General features: G+C 30.9%; 1 long non-coding RNA gene across 1 annotated transcript; it reads right to left on the bottom strand.

Moving 5' to 3' along the window:
- Positions 1 to 332: 332 nt before the first annotated feature.
- On the bottom strand, positions 333 to 6,173 carry LOC121114648 (uncharacterized). The gene is made up of 2 exons (XR_005863309.2): positions 5,535 to 6,173; positions 333 to 2,420 (listed from the first exon to the last, which is right to left on the bottom strand). It is a non-coding gene; the product is annotated as an uncharacterized lncRNA (long non-coding RNA).
- Positions 6,174 to 6,521: the final 348 nt, after the last annotated feature.

The following is a 6,521-nucleotide window of genomic DNA, read 5'->3' as shown; positions in this document are numbered from 1 at the left end:
TTAATAGACACTGATATAGCACAATAGTATGTACTCATTTTACACAATTCATACAAAAAGTGCTTTAGTAGTTTACTTCCAAGGCTCGTATTACCTTCCCTCCCTCCTTCTTTGTATCTTTTTATAAGTCATAACTACACAATACAGACACATAAAAAACTTTTTCATATTTTAATATAGACGTTTAGAAAGGAAATACAAATGTGCAATTTCCATAGAAGTCTTAGAAAATGGACAATAAATATTAGTAGAACAAAGAAACAAAACAAAAAGTGATGTCATTCTCCATTTTGAGTTGGGAAAGGAATGAAAAGAAAACTATTTTTTCAAAATGACTTCAAATTCATGTATTTCAAATAAACAAAGTATGTAATATATAAAGGAATAAGATATAATATTAGGGTTGCGAGAATGTTGAGAACTACATAGTTGAGTTGCCTTAAGATAATAACGAAAAAAGAACAGTTGGTACTTAGTACTTTGATGCGTTATATAAATAGGAGCTGATAGAATATATATGTTGACAAATGACTGTGAAAAACGTTTTACTGATCCCTTTATCTCACCTAGTCTTTCTATCTTTCTCTATGGTTCTGTATCAAAGTACTACCTCACTAATAAACAAATATACAATGTATTTTATTGTCAGCTGTCAATGGTCTGCTTCCTTCCCCCTTATCAGTAGTGTCAGGCTGTGAAACATTTCAAAAAGTTATTGAATAATAACTTCATAATACTCAAGGTTAATAGAAATACAAGGTTAGACCATCATGTAATCGTCCTTGTTAGAATTTTCAATCTGATGTATTGCATCGACTGCTGGGCAAGACAGGCAGATTTTGACAAAACACACAACCACTCATTTATCATGACGTCAATATTAAAAGCGTGGCGGAAGTCAAACATCAGTCGTAAACGCGTAATGGTATATCCTTCTATTTCTATTAACTTTGATAGTGACTAGATGTTAAGAATTGATTTTGGGCCTTTTTTCTATTTCTTTCTCGAAGAAAAGTTGATAAATACAATAAAGCAGGTAATGATGTGATATATCAATAAGAGTGTTTTCACTCACGTTACAAATGAAAGCAACACCAAATTGGGAAAAATGTGCACATCTTGATAGTAGTTATCATCATTGACAAAACACTCGTAACTATAAATGTTATGACATTTTTACAGTTTGGTGGGGCTTTTTTTTATAACTTGTTCTCAATAACCAATGAAATAAGAACTGTTAACGTCCGTGAACGTCTTGTCAGCTGATGTGCGACACTAGTGTTTCAATAAAAATTTAACGATTAATGCAAAGTATCAAAGTTCTACTAGGTATGTTAAAAAAAAGTCCTAAAAAAATGGGGAATTAACTTATTTGAAGAAGTTGTTTCCCCTCATTTCAGTAGTACCGATAATTCTTATACTTATTCAACAGTGACTGAATAATTTGAGATCCTGCAAGCTTTTGCAAATTAATTGGATAGAATGCATCCGAGTGGTCAGTTGTGTACATCAAACAGAAAAAATAAAGCAAATGGCAAAACGAGGACAACGTCATCAATATTTATCCAAATATACTTGTTTACCCAATTACTAATTTGTCCACTACGGAGCGTTGAGTATATTTGAATATTAACTTATAATTAAAGGACTCGAGGGAATGAGCGCTCAAGGGAAAAATGAGCAATTCAATCGAAGGACAAGGAACACTATGTTCCTAACGTAATTGGCCCTAATTCTTCTCTTTTCAGGGGGAGGGCTCACTCCTTCACTCACCCCCCTCGCCTGTGTGCCTAGCTGGAGGAACATGTAGCAGTTTCTAATTATAACTCAATCAGAATTGAGAACTTCTAAATCCTACCTTCCCTGCCTTGAGAGTCTACTCTTTGCCTAGAGTCCTTTACTTATAACTAACTATGTAATCTCCAGGGATCCCCCTTTTTAATTATCTAGGTGAATTTTGGAAAGGGGGAAAAGGTTACTTTTTAATCATTCATGAATCATGGTATTATAAAAAGCGACATCTTGCGTTGGGAAAAAATATTCACGTAGACTATGAATCAACTCGATCTAAAGGTATGAAACAGATCGAAATTGCGGCCATTTGGCCATTCATCTCAACAAAACTCGCAATCTAGTATTCATAATATAAAAAAGTATGTTCTGTCCGGACAGAAATCGAAGGTAGTGATGCAGTTTATGGAGCCAAGGACTTGCAGTGCGGAAGCATTGCACATAAGACTATGGTTTTTCTAAATATACCACAAGAGGTAGGATAAAATATACAATGCAACTACAATGCACTCCTGAACTACATATAAATTTATGACCCATGATTGAGTAGGATGAAACGTCCATTATTTCCCACTTATTGCAAACAGCGTGGACCATTAGATATATAACATTAAATAGTTTCTTCTTACCTAAAAAGAAAAAGTAAATAATGATTACATAATCATGTTACTACCAATCAAAAATTAATGCATATTATAATATTATTATAGGTAACCAAATAATAGTTAGCTGATATCCATTTTCCACCTCTCAAAAATAGACCACTTTTTGATGGGAAACGTTCGCCATCATCGGTCAAACAATATAAATAAATATACAAAATTAATATTCTATTATAAAAATATTTGAGAGAATATAAGAATGGAATTATTTATTGAAGCATTCCTTTTGTCCATCCATTGATAGATTACTTTAACCCTTTCAGATTAAAATAAGAAATAAACCATCATCTAAGATCAACTCCGCTTCAATGCACAATAAATTAGATATTATTAATAACCATTAAATAAATTAATTCTTTGTTAATGTACATTCTTTAGCCCTCACTCAACCTTCTATTGAAATTGTATACATATTTTTTTGTGCTAATATTATCAACTAAAGGGGTTTTCATCAAAAGCGTCTTTCCTTTTACATCATCAAACTACATATGATTGTTGTAAATTACAGATTCTAGATCAAACCAGTATTTTTTTCCTTGATACAGATTATTAAATAATAATAACTCTCAATAGATCAATTATTATTTGCTTGATTAACAGATATTCGATTTGTTTTATCATATAATGCATGTTTGAAAAGCTAGAGAGAGAACGTGAAAAAACAAGAAATTGCAGAACATATAATAAAGACACAGCTTGTAGTTATTATTTGAGTGAGTTGACCGCTCATATCTTATGTATATTACGCAAGAGCTGTTGGAGCAAATTATATAAATGAACAAATAACTTGCTGTTTGTACAATTTAACAATACACTCTATAAATAAATATACTTATGTTAATGAAAAAATAAATAAAGGAAATGGGGAAATGACTTCATATTTTTTCTAACGTATTAAATAATCAAATATAATTGGTTTGTTATTTTATTTTTGACTCATAATGGGAATAACAATTAAATATCACCCCTATTTATTACTTTTTATTTTATTTTTTCTCCCCTCTAGCTATTCAAGGTTGTCAGATAGATGAAGATTACGGCCGGAAAATGGAGATTTTATTTATAAAAATGTTACTTGCTTGATACATAGAATGTATATGATGAAATTAGATCGATTAGGAGTCATTTACTAGTCATACCGTATGTTGTCTTTATTTTTTTGGAGCACTGTCAACAATAATATAAATCATAGCAATCCTCTGCATTATAATTATTGAAAAAACAAACAAAAAAACTCCACCTCAGGCGTTTCAATCAAGAAAGATGATGACGATGGTTCATTTTCTGAGACGAATTTTTTTCGTCAATGTTTTTACCTGGATTATCATTGCAGTCTGCCATTTTATTAACTCATATTTTTGTGAAAACAAAAGAATAGTACTATGTCTTTTACGTAGAAAAAAATAAGAAATATTGCTACATATAATATGATTAGCAGTTGTAATAAAATACAATACAAACTTCCACAAGAGTCATACTATATACACAGAACCATTTCCTTTCGACAATCCAAAGTAACAATTACAAAATATTCTACTCATCCTCGAAGGAAGTTAAACCTGTACTCTTAGATACATGGTTACTTTTATGAATAGAGAGTACGAATGGGACATCTATTATTAATAGTATAATTACATAATACCCCTTTTTAAAAAGGATAGGAGGGGGAATGTTCCGTTGAATCACTCAACCTCTCACATTAATTTTCTTAATTTTGATCATTAAGGCACTTTTATATTTATAAACTTTTAAAGCGGAAAAATATCAAAAGAAATTATCATTATCTTTCCTCATTTCCCTTCCTTTTCATGTCTATATTATCATGTTGAAAAGCTACTAAAAAAGCTACATAGTTCTACCCTACTAGCTTTTATATAATGTATGAACGCCCACCTGACATGGCAGTGAGTATTAGTACATGTTGTATTAATATTTAACTAAGTGTAACAGGTGGTGCCAAATGATTTTTTTATATAGACAAAACCATGGGTAATTCGTGGAATTTATATATAAATTATAATACGACTATGAGAGTTCCTTAAAACATAGTGCTCGTTTCGTAGTACAATATATTTTATTGTTTTGATATTTTCCCAAGATGTTTATTAACATTTGGTGTAGAAGAAATATCTTCTTCTTAAATGTCAGAAGATGGAGAAGAAATACTCCCAATTCTATTTCCAACTTGAATATACTTATTATCGTATGTAGACAGAGTAAGAAATCCTTCAATTCACGCTTGAAAGTATGATTACTAAATATACAGACATCTTTCTTTGAATATTATATACAAAACTAGGATAAAATATATATATTTGACTTGTTATTTTTACTCAGTGTTTTAAAACCTTTGCCAAGTCGAGTCATTCATAACATGAATTGATTATTTCTTTTAAATAATAAATATAGGTTACTACTACATAAATATCCATGCTTCGAAAAAGAGATGTTTATGATTCCATGTAAAAGCAGGAGCTACCTCTAATCCGGCCCACCGCGCCCAACTACAAAATGACCTACATTATACTCACTCCAATTTTTTGTAGATTATATTTATAAAACATTCTTGTGGAAGAGAAAAAAAACAACGAAGCAAAGCCAGTAATTTAGAGAAAATAAAAAACCCCTAGAGTAGAAATATTAATAATAATCAAACCCCAAAAAGCAACAATATGATAAATATACCCATAGCCAGGAAGAAATAACATGGGTATCTAATTTGTAGGACTCATGATATTATAAAATATACCCACACAAAAAATGATGGATCTTTGGAAAATTACAGGAGGTTTTCATTTCCATGGGGAAATTATTTTATATTACTGTCTATATATTTTAGTGCTGTAATTATAATTTGTAATTGGGGGGCTGATTAGAGTGACTATGGATGATAACTCACCACCATTAATAGGCCAATAAATAACTGATTACGTCCTTTAATATTATATAATGTCTCTAATAAAAATGAAATGTCATCTCTAAGGTATTTATAACTAAGAACTAATGGCACAAAATACTAACAAATGGATTCATTTCCAAAGATTATAAATATATTGTACATAGAAAATAATGAATTCTTACCTCAATCCATGTATTCTGTACAGCTCTACTATTAATACACTTGTATTATGGCTTCAATACTGAATGATGAAGGGTGAGAGAGACGGTACATACATTGTTCGAAGACACAGAACTACTAATACTTTGGATAAAAAATCTTGTTGCTTAATTCTTGGTGAATTAAGAAGAAGAAGAAGAAGAGTAAGAAAAAGGTGGAACGGTTAAAGGTACTCCTTCTTTCCTCGACGTCTTATCATGACTTTATACTTCTTATTAATATATATATTTTTTTTTACAAGAAACTGATTTCGTATACAGAATGTACATACATACATACATACATATAATATTTGTGTTCTAGCTACGTTAGTCAACTCGGCGTCCCAGCTTCTTCATCATATACTTGGGATATTGTTATTGTGTGCTCGCCTTCACAAAACTATTATTATCAGATTTACATTACCACATCCACGACTTGTAAGTATTTTATATACCACAGGGATTTGCGTTTGAAACAGGAGTCGTCCAACTTACAACCTAGTAGTTATTACATAGGTACTGCATAGCTGTACTAGTAGTAGATTGATCTACTATGCTTTTATTCATAATAGTCAAAAAGAAGCAGGCAAGCAAATAATATTTTTTTTATAAGACTTGCATGAAGCAAATACATAGTATAATGATAACGTTCCATATTTTACGCATAAAGACACTTCTTTTTTGCTATAAATATACCTAATTGCTAATGTACATATTATATTAGTGTTGAGACTCGGTTCAAGACCGATTTATTTCCTGTTCGGTATTAAGTGAATTATTCATAGGACCGATATTTCGGTCCAAACCGTATTCTCAGACCGTAGAAATACTCTCCTCATTCCTAATTTAGGAGTGGTACAAATAGGATTTTTGTAACAAATTTAACTTCATAGGACGTTATTATGGATCCATGTTTACAATTTAAAAACACAACTGATGTCTTCATGTATTGGGACTGCTTGATGTACA

The sequence above is a fragment of the Lepeophtheirus salmonis genome, chromosome 3 (assembly GCF_016086655.4).
Source record: "Lepeophtheirus salmonis chromosome 3, UVic_Lsal_1.4, whole genome shotgun sequence".
Taxonomy (NCBI): Eukaryota; Metazoa; Arthropoda; class Copepoda; order Siphonostomatoida; family Caligidae; genus Lepeophtheirus; species Lepeophtheirus salmonis.
Note: the sequence above shows the minus strand (reverse complement) of the source record. Positions and strands in the feature narration are given on the sequence as shown.